The sequence below is a fragment of the Buteo buteo genome, chromosome 8 (genome assembly GCF_964188355.1).
Source record: "Buteo buteo chromosome 8, bButBut1.hap1.1, whole genome shotgun sequence".
Classification (NCBI taxonomy): Eukaryota; Metazoa; Chordata; class Aves; order Accipitriformes; family Accipitridae; genus Buteo; species Buteo buteo.
Window position 1 is genome coordinate 17,503,864 of NC_134178.1, and position 18,988 is coordinate 17,522,851.

The 18,988-nt window shown below is 45.5% G+C and overlaps 1 protein-coding gene across 2 annotated transcripts in view; it reads left to right on the top strand.

Moving 5' to 3' along the window:
• Positions 1-18,988, top strand: part of TIAM1 (TIAM Rac1 associated GEF 1) — a 194,290-nt gene that overhangs the window by 37,235 nt on the left and 138,067 nt on the right. Inside the window, exon 2 of one of the 2 annotated variants that reach the window (XM_075033837.1) lies at positions 197-535. The exons of the other annotated variant lie outside the window; for it this stretch is intronic. The gene's annotated coding sequence lies outside the window, so the exon portion shown is untranslated. The remainder of the gene's footprint in view (positions 1-196; positions 536-18,988) is intronic. 2 annotated transcript variants of the gene reach the window in all.

Here is an 18,988-nt window from a genome sequence, read left to right on the forward strand (position 1 = left end):
TTGTATATTAGAGATTAACAGCTCTTACTTAAAAAGTGTGCTCTGTATCTTAAACAAAATACCTCCTTGCAGTTTCCATGGTAAGCTCTCCTTCATAATTGAATAACAGTCATAAATAGTTACATAAAACACAAGCAAAGCGCCACACCGTAGCTGAAGGCTGCACTTGTCAGCTCTGTGTTTGCTCTTTGCGCAGGGGAGTGTGCTGGTACCTGACGGCGACGCTCAACCCGGGGTGCAGCCATTTGGTGCATCAGCCCTGCACGCCCGATTGCTGGAGCCCAGCTCCCTGGAGAGGCTTCTTGTGTTTGTCCCAGAGCTGTCCAGCAACTCATCTCCAGACCCTTCTGCTAAGGAGAAGCCAACTGGAGGAACTGTGACGCTGAAATCTGTTAATGGGTCTACACAGAAAAACTCAGACCCTCTGTTTTCAAGGTATCTCTCTGCAGATAGTACTGTCAAACTCTCTCTTTCTGGAGCTGCTATATTCACCCAGAGGCTGTTAGACCTTTGAAAAATAAGAGATCTTGCCAAGGTGAGTACAAATGTTGTGTCAGACCATGTTTTTAAAACTTCATTATTTTTTTTTTCTTTCTTCAGTGACTGAAGTGTTTTCAAGAAAGAAAAAAATAAAGCGTTGCTACTTAGGGGACAAGAACTTCTGTGCTGTTCCACCTCTTAAGTTTTTACAGTTTAAGTGTGTGGGTGTCTGTCATGTTGTTGTGTTGTGTGTTGTTGTCCCACACCTCCCACCCTCACCCACCCCATTTCTGTGCCTCTTTAATTATGAGGATTTAAATCTTGCTTGCATAAAATTTGTTACGTGGACCCAGCAGCTGTTAAAACAAACAAAAAACCTGCCTTGGAAAACCCCAGGTGTGAAGTAGACATCAAGGTTTTGATGCCTGAAGCTTGGCAACGCTGTATTCCCACTGGTGGAGCTCCTTGCAGGGAGGTGGTTTCTCCTCCCAGGCGAGAGGATGCTCATCTCTTGCACCTGGTGTGTGCATCGCCGACCCCTGCCAAGGGCTGTTCTGCCTGCACCCTGCTCTCCTGCCTGATGCAGGTCCCTTTCAGTGGCAATCCTGGAAACGTGCCAATGGGTTTCCCAGCCAGAGGCAGAGATCCCAGGGGTATGGCTGTAGGCTGGGGGGACGAGGCAGAGCCGCTGGGTTCGGCTGGGTGCATGGCACGCAACCAGCCATGTGTGCGGTGCCCTTGGGTCTGCTGCCCAGACCTTGCCTGTCACCATGTGGGATGATGGCCCCCCAAACCCCCGCCTGTGGACTGCGTGGTGGTGGATGCTGCATTCTGGGTTTATCACCGCCAGCAGCACTGCACATGCAGGCAGGTGATGCCAAAGCATGCCCTGTGTCCACACGCCTTTCGTGTTGGACTGGGAGCGTGTCCAGGGGCATTATGTCACCTTGGAAAGACTGCGTGTGACAGATTACTTATGGATGTTGTTTTGCTGCTTCTCCCTCCCCATAACACTGCTGATTTGCAGGCAGTGGCTGCTCCTCCAGCTCTCTGCTCTCGGCGCTTCCCAATTGCCGCACATATGGCGTGTGAAATTACCCGGCACTCGGCGGCCCACGTGGCACTGGCAGCGGCGGTGCCAGCTAGCAGCGGAGTGGCAGACCGAACTCTGAATTTTCCTCTCTCCTCCGGAGGGAGGGGGCGAGAGTTTTTGTTCTTTTGTTCATCTGAGTTTGTATCACAAAGCATGTTGGAAATAAGCCCGCTGCCTGTATGTGGAGGGGAGAGAAAGGGATGCAGGGGAGGTGACAACAAAGCCGTCATCTTGCTTTGCTCCATCCGGGGAGCAAGATGTGGTGGTTTCCTACTTCCCACTTCAGCAGCGGGTGCAAATTGCCCCTGTGCTGACGGGTTGGACCGGAGCATCTCAGCAGGAAGCCTGTGACACTGACATCTCCGTCCAGTGTGTCCCTGTGCCTTGGGCTGGTGGTGAGCTTGCCCTCTGGCAGAGGATTTGTGATTTTCCTATGACTGTCACTGGTTCCGTTTCCCCATGCCCGTTCAGGTGCCTATGCTTGGGCCTGCTCCTGCACTCCGGGAAGGTGAAGGTGGCTCTTGATGGTCTCCACTTTTTAAGGTGGCTGATCCCTACATGTGGTGCCAGGGGCTGGGTAGGGAGGGGGTGCAAAGCAAGAGGTTTGCAGCCTTGGATTTGCTGCGTAACCCTCACCCCTCCTTTTTGGGGGGGAAGAAGAGGAGAGAGGTGTGAAGGAGGATGGATGGTGTTACCTCCATCCATCTTGTGGCTGTTGTGGTCTCTCTGCAGTTCTGTGTGCCCCTGGGGCACAAGCCCTGCCAGCCTACCCCAGTGGCAGAGAGGGGGTCTGGGGGCTCTGGAGGACATTGCTGTGTCAGCTCCCTCTGTGGAGTTTTCTGTGCAGCCTGAAAGCATGGAGGCCTCGTTTGTTTCTGATGAAAGCTGAAGCCCTGCTGAAAAGGGAGCATCCTCCGAGGATGCTCCTGGCCCTGGATGTGTCTGAGAGGGGCTGCTTTCTCCTCCGGCTCCATTCCCCCCCTTTTCTGGTTTTCCCTCGTGTTTTTGCTAACTGCAAAGCTGCTAATGTAAAATGAAGGCATGGAAATTTCATATTGTAGCAATTAATCAACCCTCCCTAATACTTTCCAGTTGTAAATTGCCAGCGCTAACAGATGCGTGCTGTTGCAGCCGAGCAGCTGATCCTGCCAGGAGCCGATGGTGGGTTATGTTTGGTTGGTTACCGCATCCTAGGAAGCTGTAAAACGCCCCTACCCAAGCGTAGCGCTCTGATTAGTTTAACAGAAAGTTTCCAGTTATTAGTTAGACACATTTTTACTAATTTTTTTTTTCTCTCCTATACTTAAGTGAAGTTAAAATAGAAAAGGTGTTACGTTGTCATGAGACAGCCAGTGCAAATGTCTAGGCTTTGGCTTGGTCCCTGCAGCACGTGAGAGCTGGTCAGTAAATTCATGTTTCATTTTGATAGATGTAGGATTATTCTGCTGTGGGCCATACACACACAGATCTCCTTGTCAAGGATTTAGAAAAAAAAAAAAACAAAACAAAAAACCTGAGGAATTTTCCCTTTAACAATGTCTTGTTGCACAGAAGCAGGATTTCTTGCCCTCTGGCATCCTCAAGTCAGAGACCTCCAAGTAGCAGAGGTCAGGATTTGGGGAGGGAGGGGGGTATTGGTTCAGACTGCAGCCTGCTGATGTGACTTGTCGAGCGCAATCTGCACAAAGCAGTGCTGTTCCTATCTGCCCCGTGTCTGCTGGATGTTAGCTGGCTTGCACGTTTTGATTAAAACTTTGCAGGGAGGGGAAAATAAGGAAGAAACTAAGCGCATTTCCTATCTTAGATTTTTAGGAGACACTTAAGGGAGTACACTTGGATGAATAAGGGCAAAGGCGAATTGCAAAAAGCACTTACTAAACTTGTCTGGGGATTTCAACCCTGTAGTTTGTAGCGTGAAAGCTGGGCTTTTCTTTATTAAATGGCAATAAAAGCCGACAAGCCTAAAGACCCAGATTAATTTAGAAACTCTGCAGTTGGGGGAGGAGGGGTGGAAACAGAAGTGCAGCGACTCAGACTGACCTTTCCATCAACTCCACAGCTCTTCCAAAAAACGCATGTGGCATCCAAGCTGTGGTCGAACTGCAGGGTCTCCTGGACAGCACGGGACAGGCTGTATCTCAGCCACTGGGGTACCACCTTGCTCCTCAAATGGCACCGGACCTCTGTGTGTGGGGCTCTGTGGCCGGCGTGGGCTGAGGCTGTCCGTCTGTCTGGCCGGTCGGCATGGTATGGCGCTGCTGAAGTAGCGGTGCCAGAATCTGTCCCGAAAGCGCCGAGCAAGGCGCAGAGGTGATTTTGCAATACATAGCAGCTCTTTTGTGCAACTTAGAGAAGTTGGCTTGCAGTTATATGCGCTGTCTGACGCGGATCGGTGGCTATTATAAAGGATTTAATTATCCTGATGACCCAAAGTAACGCAGGAAACAGGCCTGTTCATGTCAAGCCGTGATGCTGAGTGTGGTTACTTTACTTCCCTCTTTCCTTCTCCTCCCTCCTCTCCAACATAAAGCTACAAAGTGAAAGATGATGCCAGTATTCCTCTTTCCCAGGCTGCTATATACAATTGTTTCTATGATCTTTGTTTATATAGGTCTAAGGCAGATTAAAGCGCCTTTTAAAATCAGAGTACTTGTCAGGACACTGGGTGAGTCTGTGTATGTATCTCACTGAAAATATTTCAGACCTCCTGGTACCTTCCATCCTCCTTCCCTAATCTTACATTTATGCAGCTGTGCATTTTGTGTCCTCCCCACAAGCTTCCTGCTGCTCTAGGAATATTTTAACCATTTATGTAGTCTAGTAAAGCTACAGGCAGATTCCCTCCCAATATTTATCAACCTGTATTCCTTTCAGCGGGAAGCAAAGAAGAGAAGCCAGCTTATCTGTCTGCGGGGCCCTTTGGAGGGAGATGAGGACCTTAATGCAGGTAAAAGCTCACACTCATAGCAAAGATAAGCCCTTTCCATAAATAAGCTGTCAGCCTGCCTGTAAGACAGTGACTGAAGGGGTGGCAGAGGCTTGGGGAGTTGTAGTGGGGCTGCCCAGAAGGAAACAGTGCTGCATGAAAAAAAATCTTGGTCTCCTCATTCCCTGTCTGGTCTTTGTCAATAAGATGGGTCTCCTGACTGTGGTGGATTTCACTTGGATTAGAGATTATCTTTCCCTTTAGTCTTTTCTGTACAGGTAGGTCATTGTATGACCAAACACTCTCCTGAAGTTGTTTAAAAAAACTTGTACATTGTGTTACATGTATATGTTCAGATACAAATATCACACGTGCATACATATTGTAATTTATAATGGCATTTTTATCAGCTTAGGAAGTTATTAGATTACTTTTGTGCCAATGTTTTTACCTGTGTAGGATGGGAGTATTTACTGGCAAATTTGTTGAAGTCTTTCTATTGCTCTTCAGTTGATGATGGTTTATGTAAAAAAGCTTTCTTTAGGAGCATGTCAGAAAAATCCTGTTTTGAAAAGCTGTTTGGTTTCTTAGGAGCATGTGCACATGTGTTTTTCTTTTTATGATCTTAGGTTTCAATGGTATTTAAGCCCCATTTTTCAAAATTGAGTTATTTAGAAGCATTAGCTTCTTTAACAGTACCTAAAGTGAACACAACCATTTCTTAAATGGCTGCATGTGTGTACACATGTGCACAGTATGGTCCTTACAGGGCCTGAGTAGCATCTTTGGATCACTGCGGAAACTCGGGAGCGCCTTACTCTTGCTTGTGCTTTGCCTCCAAGTAGTGCAGGTCACTCAGCTGGAGCTCACACAGCAGAATGTGCTGTGGATATGGAGAATTGCCAGGTTTTTGTGACTGGCTATGGAAATCCCACATGCAAAGCGGTCCCGTTTGAAGAGGTTTTCGGGAGGCAGCTGGAAGAGTACAAAACCTTGTGTTTGGTGTTATGGTTGATAAGGGTTTGAAGGCAGCTGTAGTTTGAGCTCTGAATAGTTCAGCCATGTCCTTATCTTTACTTGCCCAAACGCTTCATCAAGTAAGAGTTGATTTGTTTCCTGAGCAGAGGAGCAAAAGGAGGGCAGGTGCTTCAGCTCTGAGTGGCATTGAAGCTCTGCATGTTCAGTAGAAACGGGGAGGGCTTGCTGCCTGGTTTGGTGTGCTGGCCTGTCCCTTGGAGCCCTGTGTCTACACCTTCTGCTGGGGCTGTGCCACCCTATGGGCAGGAGCAACCCTTGCAGGGCATCCCTGTGTCACATGCATGTTCGTGAGGAATCTGCAGCCCAAAGGTAAATGAGTCAGATGGACCTTCATCTGAAAACTGCTCTTTTGTAAAGGCAGGGGGCTGGGGGTGCACTGTGTTGGCACAGAAGAACGAATTGGTGTCTTGTGCGTTGCCTGGTTTGTGGTTATTCTGGCAAAGAGAGGTGCAACCCCTGCTGACCAGAGGCCTGTGAAATCTGCCCAGGACTGTGGCGGAGGTGTCTGCCCCACTGGATGTCCATCCATCACCTGTGGCAGAGGTTTCTGCTTCAGTCTTGGTGGTCATTCTGCTCTTAGAATCACTCCTGCAGATTACAGCAGTAATCTTTAAATCTGGTGGCTCTACTTAGTTCGTGGTCTCTGCAGTGTTGAAATTTCTCATTGATTTGAACCTTTTTATTTCAGAAGTCAAAATGGAGGAAAAGAGCATACTAATTCAGTTTTAATGCCAGGTTGTGTTGAGAGTACTTTCTGTTACCAGCAAGTTATGCGTAAGTTCGATTAAGTCTTGGTAGGCACTGTTCATTTGACTGTGAGGCCTAAGTGAGATTATTATATAAGCCTCTCCTCAACAGTTTAAAGTCTAACTAAATATTCTCTGTTCTCAGTTGTAAAGGAGATACTATTTTAATTACAGAAGCTTTCCTCTGACCCACAAAGTGCTCAGCTACCGAGAAGAGTATGGTGGTTTCCTAAACTTGATCTGCACACTTTCTTATAATTTCAGTTGAGTTCAGGGCAAAGCTGACCAGAAGATATGGTGGTAAGGTATAAATTATACAACCTTTTCCAGTTTGCGTCATCCAAAGCTGGTGTTTTTGAACATTAGCGTGCAGTTTCCATTCTTCGCTGTTCATGGAGAAAATGGAAAATAGTTTATAATCCCTCCCTCCTCACTTTGTCCTTTCTTTACCATCTTTGCCCTGTTAACTTTCAAAAGACATTTTTGAGTTGAAAGCTTGGAATTTGGATAGAAAAACTGTCATGGTCTTTTACAAAATACGTAAGACTGTCCAGATGTGTAACAGGTTGAAGTGAATTGAGGCTCCAGTAATTTTGAAAATTAGAAGATATCCATGCATACAGCTCCTAGAAAACTGATTCATCAGTTATTTTTGGGTTTTTGAACATCCGGAATGATTTCCTAATTTTGCATGAGACTTAGTGTGCAATTGAGGGCAAACTGCTTCATTTCTGTCTGCCTCATTTACTCCCTTGTGTAAAAGACAAATAATATTGATACAAGAGGGCTGTATGAACAAATGCTTATGATTCAGTAGTGGTATGCCCTGCATAAGGTACTGTTTAGATATAGTTAATCCTGCCTTGGAGGCAGCAGGATGCCTTGTACAACCTTTCAAAATTTCTTTCAAGCCTGTGATCCAGGCTCTGCTGGCTCAAAACAACCAGGTGTATTTCACGTAGGAGTTCAGCTGAATCTTGATGGAAGTCGTAACCATATTTCTGTATAGCATGGCATTTCATTTGGTTTCTCGCATTACCCTGGTTAGTCATCTCTCATCTTCATTTTTCCTCCTCTCCTGACTTGCAAACCAGATTCTGCTTGGTGGATGGTGTGTATCGTTACAAGAATTTGCCCTAGCAACCAGATAGATTTCCAAAAATAGCTTCTCCCATCGTTGCAGAGCATCTCTGAACCTCAGGATGTTGTACCGCAGTCTCTCTGAGCGGTTAAAGGCTGTTGTTTTGTTTCTGATAGTCGGACAGAAATAAACTGTGCCATGAGTGGACTTGACTTTGTGCACAGAGTAATGCTATTTGAGACATGAGAGAAATTCCTGCAATGTTTACGTGCTGAAGAAAAATGCCTTTGAAGCCAAAGTATTTCTTCTGTGTATCCATGTGTGTGATTTTGTTTACAGCTTGTTATCTGAACAGTCATGGGCACCTGATCTTGAAAGATGTGTAGTGCTTGGGCTGGCCATGCCAGGTTTGAAGTTATCTACTTAAGTAGCTGCTCTTGGATGTTTTGCCCCTGGTACCTGGAGCAGCTTGGCAGCACGCTTCCTAGACTGAGGAGTGGGATGGCCAATTAATGAGATCTTTCCCTGCTGTGAACGTGACATAATTCTCTGCTACTATTTGGTTTTTTTGTGCTACTCAACACAGGAAATATTTTAAGATGCTTCTGGAGTGTGGCCATTTTCTTTTCCCTGTCTCTCCAGTCTAAGAAGATTCCAGTATTTGGGATAGCATTGCATTTCCATAGCACTGCAGGAGCATGAGAATTTATAGAGATGTGTTCAGCTGCTGATTGTCTTCTGCTGTGGCAGTGCTTTTTGCAATGATTATCTTTTCATTGCTTTTGGAGGGCATTCTGCAGTCTGGTGTGTTGTTATATTCCCCTTTTCTGACTATCAGCTTCAGTTGTCCTCCAAATCCTTTCCTCTAGCCATCTCCTTTTTTGCTATATTTAAAACTATCTCTTATAACTTGTATATTTTTTTTAAAATCTTTCCCTATATGTTTTTTCTTCTAAATGCAAACTCAAAATGAGGAATTTTAAATAACTTGACATCACCCCTACGTTTTATGCATAACTTTTAATTGCAGTTACATTGAAAATGTAAATGCTTTCCTATAAAGCTTCAAGAAATCAGAAATGTTCTCACTATGCTTGGGTTTAAAACTGGATTTGAATCTGAAAGAGGGTAAAGAAGCTGCTCTGGACTTGAGTGATGAGCATTGCCTTGGCAGTGATCAGGGGGCTTGGCTGGAAAGTGGGAGCCTCAGTTCAGGTTCATGTTCTTCTTCCCAAGACATGTCTGATCCTCCCGGGTAAATGGCCACTGGATGGATGGGTCTTTTGGGAGTTCTCCTTTGAAAAGAAACTTTCATCCCTCAACTGGAAGACTTTTCATATAAAATTTTTTTTTGTAGCTCTTGTTTTCCAATATCATTTTTGACAGTCACCTTCTGGTTTGCCTGGAGTGGTGGAGGGGTGCAGCAACTTGAACCTGCAGGTGCAGCTCAGTCTGTGAGCAAAAAAGCCAAACAGATGAGAGTTTGATGGTGGAACCCATTGCAATGTGCATTTTTGCAGGGGAAGCAATCATGGAATATACTGTACTGAAACACCAAGTGTGAGGCTCTTTGTGAAGTCACAGAGCATATTTACTCTACAAATTTTGCACTGCACTATCTCTGGGAAGCAGCCGTGTTTTGGAGGAATGGTTTCTCTTGCCTGGGCTTGCTTGTATGCTAAGGGAAATAGCTCGCAAAGTAACTTGGCTTTTTAAATAGCTTAGCCCTCATCTTGAGTGAGAACAACAGGTGTGTTCAATGAAAAAATAAAATAAGGGCAAGATGTGCTAGATACCAGCTTCTATTTAGTGTCATATGAACCAGCATTATACTAAATCCATTTTTGATCATGCCCATATGCCTTTTTTTGTTGTAGACTTTGCCGAAGAGTCAGCTGGTTCTCTGGACATTTTGCTGAGAGGCCTCTTTGGCTTTATCTGATGTGAATTGTGAACATGAATTTCATGGTGCAAAAGGATGTCAGTGAGAAATGACATTACAGGCTTGGACCAAAGCCAAGTGATGTCCATGGAAAAAATCTTAAACTTGTGTTGGTGGGCTCTCTGTTGTGTCCAAATCAGCTTAATTTGTTTCATGTTGACCACTGTAAATAGCTTTTAGATGATACAAAGAATGATGAGTTTATGCTCATTTTTCTCTTCAGTGTGATAGGTCTGGGTCACAAGAGCATCTGCTGTTAGGAACTGAGAAAGGGAGACAAATGTGTGGTACCTGAGGGCTTTGCTTCTGATTTGATCAAGCTGTACCATGCAAGCTTTTCTTATTCTTCTTTTTGCAAAACTAAAAATGTTCCTTTAATACCATATGCTTATTTATCTATGTATATTCCTTTATAGTACAGCTGTGACCTCTTTAAAAAAAACACAACCCAAAACCCCAAAGTGAATTAAAACAGTGGCAGGTAATTCAGTTTGAATGTGTGATGACATGCAAGGTCATAGGTTCTCAGGGGCCAGAAGTTATGTGGATTGTTAGCATAGAAGATGGAGTACTCCTGACATTAAAGTGGGGTGCCAGACATTGATTTGTTTGTATGCATGTGGGAGAGAAGAGACAATCAGATGCAATATTTACACTGAATTACATAGAGAGGATTTTTTTATTATTTGCATTCTCTAGAGTATTCTATATTCTCTAGTGTATTCTTGCCATATGTGTTTTAGTTTCCAGAAGTTTATACACAGTATCTGCTTTTCGTTCCAAACAATGTAACATTTATTACTAGTTTCATGAGTTGTTGTTTCAAGAGGAAAAATCTGTACAAAGCTGCCTTTGAGTTCTGCTCTGGCACCATACCGTACACAGTATATGCCATCTGCGTCAAAGAGGGTGATAAAAAAACCCCCGCATATCGACCAAGTGCCTGTATAGTTGTCTTAAAGTTATTCATGGTCATGAAAATCTTTTTGAGTAGCATTCTTGATGCTTTGCTGTTGGCTGGTAAAATGGCTTTTAACCCTTAATCCCTCCCCACACTGTAGCAAGAAAATAAGGCTCATGTTTTTGAAGTGCACACTTGCTCTGCAAGTGGTTACGGTGACAGGCAGCCCGGGTGCTGTTTTGGGGACTGTCATGGTTTAAGCCCAGCCAGCGACTAGGAACCATGCAGCCACTTGCTCACTCCCCCCTCCCAGTGGGATGGGGAGGAGAATTAAAAGACGAGATAAGAATGAATTAATAACTAAAGTAAAATAAAATATAACACTATAATAAAATACAATAATAATTGTAATGAAAAGGAATACAATAAAAAAACCCAACTCCAAGCCCAAGAAAAGACAAGTGATGCACAATGCAATTGCTCACCACCTGCTAACCGATGCCCGAGCAGTGATCATCCCCTCCCAGCCAACTCCCCCCAGTTTATATATTGCGCATGACATCCTATGGTATGGAATATCCCTTTGGCTAGTTTGGGTCAGCTGTCCTGGCCGTGCTCCCTCCCAGCTTCTTGTACACCTGCTTGCTGGCAGAGCATGGGAAACTGAAAAATCCTTGACTTAGAATAAGTGCTACTTAGCAACAACTAAAGCATCAGCGTGTTATCAACATTATTCTCACACTAAATCCAAACCACAATGTACCAGCGACCAAGAAGAAAATTAACTCTATCCCAGCTGAAACTGGGCCAAAGACCCATCCCTCCCCATCCCTCCTGGAAAGCCCCTGTGCTCTGCTACCTGACAGCCAGTGCCGGAGGTGGGATTCAGCCCTGGCAAGAATCTATATAGCCAGGGTCGGGTTGTCCCTGAGGGGGTCCTGCGGAGCTGCACCATCCCCTCCCTTAGCACCGCACAGACAGGTCCTGAGCAAGGAAGGATGGAGAGGGCAGTGGTGCCCAGGTCACTTGTCTGCAGAAACAGGGGCAAGGAAAAGGGCGTGTGTGCATGCGTATGTGAAGCAGCCCAAGAGGTGCTGGATAAAGCTGGGGTGTGAGGAGATGGAGGAGGGCATCTTCTGCACTGGGGAGTTTGTAGGATCCCTTCCCAGCCTCCTTCCCCAAGATGAGGAGAGAGTGTCAAAAATGAAACGACAAGGAAATGTTCTGGGGCATCGCAGAAAGAAGCTTCTTGTTGAGAAATTACTCTGCCTATGGGTTGTGTGCTTGCAGCCTTATGAATGATGGATAGAAAGACTGTATTGGACATAATTATAAATAAATAGAGGAACCACTGCAGTGCCGTAACATTGCTTTTCATGCTCACTTTTTTTTTTAATTACTTACGCTTGATTGTTGCAATTGATTGCAATTGTGAGAGCTAATTTTAGTGCATAAATTTTATAATGGAAGCCTGCCAAGTGTTTGTGTAATGGAGGATAACAACTGCACAGAATTTGGTACAGGATATGCTTGTCTTCCTTTCTCTATCAAATGTTGGCGACTTTCATGGGCTGATATAGTTGTATATAGCCAGTTTCTCAAAGAAGAAAACTTAACCAAACCCCGCTGTGAAAACAGAAGAGCAATTTAGAGAACTGTGGTGAGTTTTAAGAACAAGCTGATGATAAAGTGATCATTGCCTTAGTTTTAGGACAAAGAGCAAAACCAATTGAGTTCACTTTTAAACTTTGCATGATGGAACAGAGGGTAAATAATGTTGTTCCAATCTCAAGAAACAAATCCAATATGTTTAGCTGATGAAGTTGAAGACCAGCATATGGGTGTATAGATCTGGGCCCTTAGAAAATGTCACGGCAGTTTTCCTAGCAGCCTAGTCCAATTTCCATGAAGTTCAATGTCAGGACTTGCAGGGAGAGGAGATTTAGTTGCCACAGGATAAAAATCAAAGATTTATTTCTGAGTGAAGTGTTAACTCAGGAATAAATTTTCTTTCCACATCCATATTTCTATATATCCTGGATTCAAGATACAGTAAATCTGGGGCTGGTTTTTAGGGTTTCCTCTTCTTTTAGGTGCATTTGTCCAAAGAGGAGGAAAAAGTTTGGAGGGGTAGAGAGGATGTGAGGAGTGCAGGTGGGTTTGTGGCGTTTGAGGGACAATTTTTATATGGATTGAAAACTGATACTAAAAAAACCCAACAAATCAGCTCATCTAGTAGATTAGTTTTGGTACTCAAATTATTAGGTGAGCTCACTTGTAAGATAAGGTACCAAAACTGACTGGAACTCATGTCATCTTTCTCCCACAGGTTTTTGGTGTCTCCTCTCATTTGTTTTTTATACTGTCATTCCAGTTGTGATTTGTCTTACATGCTTGTTTAAACACAAGTTACATTTTCAAGCTCCTGTTATACAAACATTTGTCTGGGTCACCCTTCCAGAGTTATTTACAGATGTATGTTTTGGCAAAGTCAGGGCCAAGAATGATGATGGGTGGAGGATCCACCTTCCTGAAACATCAGCTTGCTCTTTTGTGTTGGTTTTGGGCATTTTTAGTTTAGCTCTGTGCCATATGTGTTTTACTTAAGGAGATAGCTTGTCCCTGCAAAAGCATCCTTAAAAAGGATAGAACAGTTTAAATATGTTCAAGAGAATTAATTAAAATGCCTTTCAGTTGAAAGGCAATGAGAGGTGTTTTTTTTTTTTTTTCCAAAATAAAACTCCAGCCTTGTGAAATATTTTGCATCAATTACAAAAGGAACTTCAGTACATTTTTCTAAAATGAGGAATGAGCCAACTGCATCTGCTAGGTGTGGGAGTGACATTTCAAAATCCCACTGACAGTCACATTATCAAACTAAACATCATCGCTCTCTTACTCGTGCTAACTGAAGAGCTGTCTATTTTCTAGGGGCAAAATTGTCCCTTTGGAAAATGCCGGTGGAAGGCACGGACACCTTCAGGCCTGAAACAAGACAGAGCCCGCAATTGTCTACCATGGTAAAATTTGCTTTATCCATGAAAGCGAACTTCAGAGCTCATTGTCCTTAACTACGCCTCAGCCAGTGCCAAGAGGGGTTTTGTTTGCCAGGTCAGTTTGGTAAAGACACCTTTGTCTTCCCAGCACCGAAGAGGCAGCTGTGGCGCTTGGTACTGCCGTGATGCTGGTGGACCCGGTAGCCACAGTCGGCCCTTCTGCTCCCACTGCCTGCGGCTGCATGCTGGGACGGGGCCGAGGGGCTCAGCCTCCAGCCCACGTGCCCGTCTCCGGTTTGTGCGCTAGTCATGGCCAGCTCCAGTCTCTCCAGGAGACTGCCGAAATGGCTGTCAAAACCGCCTAATTCAGATAGCGTATTCACATAAGTCAGCCCTCCTTACCCTATCAAAGAGGACTGAAGAAAGGGAAAAGTGTGAAATGCTTTTTTCAGCAGTGAGGGCTTTCACTGTTGGTTTATATTTACAAGTTTTTTCAGGTCATACAATAATAATATGTTATACTGTAGCGATGTTCCTCAGTTTTAAGCATAGTAGCAATTATCTACTTATTTACATCACAGTTTTTCATTGGTAGATTACTAGGTGCACTGCAAAAGAAGACCTTTGATGTCATATTTGCATTAGTGGGAATGAATTGTGATTTTTTGAGAAGTGCAATGTCACAGCAAAGGTCACACTGTGGCCCTATGGTGGAGCTGGGAAGAAGACCTCTGCTGTATGCTGTCAAGTGAGCAGTGCCGTTTCCAGTCCTAGTCTTTATTATTTTCCTTGCAAAAAAATGACAGAATCGTAGAATCGTGTAGGTTAGAAGAGCTCTCTGGTCCCACCTCCCTCTCAAAAAAGCATTTACAAGTATTTTTATGTGTGTGTATGTGTATAAACAGTGATCTGGTGCAGGAAAATCATGCATATTGCCACCTTGTTTGATGCTGTTGCACCTGTTCTGAGAGGATTTATTTGTGACATTGGTCTGGAACGGATGTGCTCAGTCCTGTAAAAACTCAGATCTTGCAGCCCTATCATAAAGAAAGCAATAACATGAACTGGAAGATGGTGTCTTTGGAGAAACTGATGCAAAGAGTGAGTTTGAAGGAAGAGAAAGACTGGGTGGGCACAGAGAAAATAATATTGGCAATGTAGCAAACAGTGTAATAGAAGGCCAGAGTCTTGGACAGGACCAGGACACAAAAAGAGCAGTAAGAAGGAGAAGCAGTAACATTGCAGAGGCTGATTTGAAGGCAAAGCTGGAAATGCAAGCAGAGGGGAGGTTGCCCTCTGATTTATTTGATACATAGATTCATAGAAACTTGAGGATAGAACAAGGGTGGTGATCATCTGCACCTGGGGCTCTTTGTCCAGGAATCCTTGGGAATGTCCTTTGAGAGGGGATCTTCCAGAGGTACCTGTGAAAGCAAGTTCATGTTGCTGCGAGCATAGATGAGCTTGTTCAGCCAGGAGGCATTTCTGCAAGGGCTGCTCTTGCTCTGGAGAATCGCTTGCAGAACAGAAACCAAAGGTGAAGACCTCGATCCAGTCTGGTCTTCTGCATGACAGCTATCACGGCACATCACGTACTTTCTCCCCGAGGCTTGCGATGCTTCAGTTCAAGTCACGGCATATCTTTTCAGATGTTTGGCTTCTTTCACCAGGGCCTTGTTTGATGACAGTCTGCTGTGCCCCTGGGTGAGCTCCTCCGGCACCGTGTCACTTCTGTTCTGGAAGCGCATACTCAGTTTGGCATGCATGGCGTGCCTGCAGTAACGCCAGAGCTGGCTGGAGGAGCTGCCGTTTCGATGTGGTAACAAGGCAGGAATGTGGCAAAAGGGTTTATGGCTGCTGCCGTCGCTGTCTTGTTGCCCAATGCCTGTGCTGCAGTACTGCCCAGAGGCCCTCTTGGAGTTGGGGCCATGCACGTGTATGGCTGCTGGAGGAATGATGTCGGGATGGGTGATGGCTGGTGGGAGCCATGAGGAAGGCAGGCAGCGTGGGGCGCGCTGGGCGATAGGTGAAGCAGACGGCGAAGAGCTGGTCCTGGGGAGGTGTGGAGGAGGGCATGAGGAAAGCGGACATAGCGGTGGCAGGTGGCCAGCAGCCAGGTGAGGGCAGAAGGAATTGTATCTGCAATTGCTGGTGTCTAGATTCAGGTATAAGCTGTGTTTTAAATAAAACCGCTCGACATACGCGCAATGGCTGTTCCACCCCCCCACCCCCGCCAACTTTTACATGGTCCTAAACTTTACAGTGTTTGAATACCACAGTGCAGTTAATAGCCCCGGGTGGCAGGGGGGAGCAGGGGTGGGGAGAGGGCATGGGGATCAGTGCTGCTCAGAGGAGAAGACAAAGGCTGGGTTTGTAGGCTGGTGGGAATGTGCCAGATAAGAGAGAGGGGGAGAGGAAGAGGATGAGAAACAGATGTCGGAAGCAGTGGGTCAGGGGTGAGGGGCTGCAAAAGGCATACCTCGGGGTCCAGCTGCAGGGGCAGAGCAAAACAGCATGTTTAAAGGAGTTCACGGTGCTCCAAGGGTAGAGAGAAGATGCAGCTCAGCAGAATAGGCTGGGATTTTTCCTAGGCACCTTGTAGCTTTTTTTTTTTTTTTAATTTTTATTTTTGGTAGGGCAATGTCATTAGTGAAACTCTGGCTTGGTTAACGGAAATGGCTCATTGTGGGGTGGGATGCTGTGCTCTCAGGACAAGATCGGATGTTCCCCACAGGTGCTGAAGCCAAACCAGCAATCTGCCTTAGAGGCTGGTTGGGAAAAACACAGAAGAAACTGTTCTGAGCAGCGTTGGTGGTGTTGAGGCAGCATGGCTGGGGCTGACTGCAGCCTGCTCCCTGTTTCTCTTGGCTGACTTTTCAGAAAAAAAAATTAAATTACTTTCTTGAACATCTGGGTGATTTTTTTTTTTTAATTTTTTTTTTTTTTTTTTTTTTTAGTGCTCCAGGACTGAGTTACTGTTGAAGGGGACGGTATTATCTCACCTCTTCCTTTGCTGGGCCCCATGTTCCTACTGTCTTGCTTGTGTCAGTACCAGCGCTCCCAGGCCGCATGGCTGAAAAATGACCTGGTTTTGTCAGATGTGGTTTTGGGCAGCTTGATTTGACTGACACGTGGGTGCAGCCATGCTCGGGTGGTGTGAAGGAGCCAGTGGGAATGTGCAGCCCTGGGTCGTGCTGTCCCTTTCATGGTCTTGGTTTGAACTAATAGTGAAAATGTACTCTGAGTGACATCTCCTGCCCTTCAGTTTTAGTATTAATGTCAATATTTAGTTGGTGGGGTGATCAGTGCAGACAAAACCACCTTGCAGATCCCATTTGTCTTAATCCTTCCTTTCCTCTCATTATATGTTCCAGTTAGCGCTCCCCGAGTGGAGCTACTGCAAGATGAGTCAAAAGCATCTGTAAGTGCCACTGTTACATTAATACTTTTACATAAAGGGCAAGTTTCTCGAGAGCGCTGCCTGCTCCGTGGGTTGTCCCTGGGCTGCAGCGTCAGACCTGCTGAGAGCTGTGTATTTAAAAAGCTGGGCTGATGTTCTCACGGAGATAGAGCTGTCTTGCTGGCAAATGCTGCATAGCCGGGGTTTAGACTTGCTAATGGTGACTAAACTATGCGTTGTCAAGAATGTGTTGGAGGCGTGATAGGAGGAAAAAATGGGATGAGGTAAGAGACAGGTCTTGGGCAAGAGCACAGAAGCGGGTACCGCAGTGAAAGAGAGAGAATATCCCTAGCAGGTGAATGGCAAAACAGCATTAAAACAGGGTTTCAGTATTAGATGTAGGAGATGATGATTCAAGAAATGTCTACGCTTATCATGGAGGATAGGCCTGTAGGAACAGTGCATTTGGAATAAATGAAACAGAAGTGTTTTAGCTCTAAATTTTTTTTATGCAAGAGGTGGGTGTGTTGCTGAGACATGGAGACAGCTCGATGGTGGCTCAGTTTGCTGACAAAAGCAGTGAGTTGGCATGAATAGTGTTGGGCACGGGAAGGGCCATGGGCAGCTGGCAATGGCTGTGCGGTAAGACGTATGTGCAGGTTGGGGGTGTCAGAGCCAGAAGAGAGCAGGACAGGGCGATTTCCCCCTGCCAGCAGCATGGTATGCTAGTGTGGTTTTACCCTAACAGCCCAGCCCCAGGCTTTAGGGCAAGTCACTGAAATATAGAAGGTGGTTTTTTCCATCTGTGCATGTGTCTGTGTTTCTTGTTTTCCCCTCATTTTGTTCTTTTGCCGTCTGTGCTCTTGGGAGCTCCCCTTCTGACTGCTCTGGTCTAGACAGGCTCTTTGCCCTTTAGCTTGTTAGACTTGTACTGCCGTCACTTCTGAAGTGACTCCAGTCCTTATGAGCATGACACAGGTTCCCTCTGCCCTGCGCTCCTCAGGAGAGGATTGAACAGACCCTTTGATTGCACAAGTTGTCTTTTTGATAGCATCGCTTAGAGACGGGATGCTAGGGAGGTGGCATAACCGGCTCTTTCCACTGCACTTCAGAGGGGTGGCTATTAAAAGCTGAGCTAGGAAGCTTGACAGGGTAGTGCAAGCTACGTGACAGTTGGGTTTTTTTTCCAGATTTGCAGGAAGATAGGAGAGGCATTTGGACATGACCTGTCTATAGCCCGAGATAATTTCTGTGCTGGCAAACACAGAAAGAGATAAAGCAATGGAAAGCTAAGAGCTAAATCTCTTCTGTACAAATGCTAGGAGCATATGTAATAGGATTGTTGAATTGGAGTTACATGTTTTCAAGGATAAGTACTGTATGATGATACTATACTGTTGCAGCCATTCTTAAATCAGAAAAAAGGACTGGGGATTTACAGTAGTTGTTCGGGATGTTTGGGTTTCACTACGAGCTTCTAGAATAGCGAAAGAGAAGAAAAGGCCTTTGCAGATAAGACAAAATGGATCCCTAAGAAGGCTGGAGCTCTGTTTGAGGGGAGTTCTGAGTGGAGAAAACAGGAGTGTGCTGACCTTGGTGCAGTCAGGTATCACAGATTTTTCTTACACAAAATACAAAGGTAAGGAAACTGTAGATATTCTAGCCAAACTTTGGTTAATTTACATGGAAAAATTTAAATTAAAAAAAAATTTCATTTGGTTTTCTGTGGACCTTTCAAAAGACATGTTAAAAACTGTGTGCATCCCAACCTCTATGTTAAATACATATTATTGAAGCTACAGTTGTAAGCAAGCTAAACTGAGAAGATGCCAGAACTGAGGTTGTCTGCCTAATCTTAACTTGTCCTCTTTACACGTGAGCGCTTCGATGCAGTGTTTAATTACAGGATGCCTTCCGCCTCTCCCACAGCACGTTTGCTTCCCGGCATGGCTGGTAGCGATGTGAGGGCTGCCTCCAACCCTGGTTTTGTTGCAAGAGGGACTCAAGGATGAGGAAGAGGGGCAGGCTTTTTGTTGCTGTTGCTCTCTAGTTTGGGAAACCTGGGGTCTGCTTCTCCTGGGGACTTGCTGGCCTGGATGGATAAAAGTCTGGTTGGGCTCAGTCTGGCTCATGGTCCGCGTGTGCTCTTCAGCCCCTAGCCAAGGCGAGGGAGGGAAATGCCTCACGTCAGAGGGAGCTGCTTTTGGGGCAGCCTTCTGTGGTAGGGCAGGGGCTGGCTTTTGTGGGGCGGGAGAAGGATTTTGGCACAGGTGCTCCATGAGAGCAGCTGGTGTTTGGCGTGAGCGTGCTCGAGGAGCCAGTCTGCAGGGAGCACATGGCGATGGCAGCTCTCCGAAGCTGCCGCCGGCCTGAGCACTGCACCGA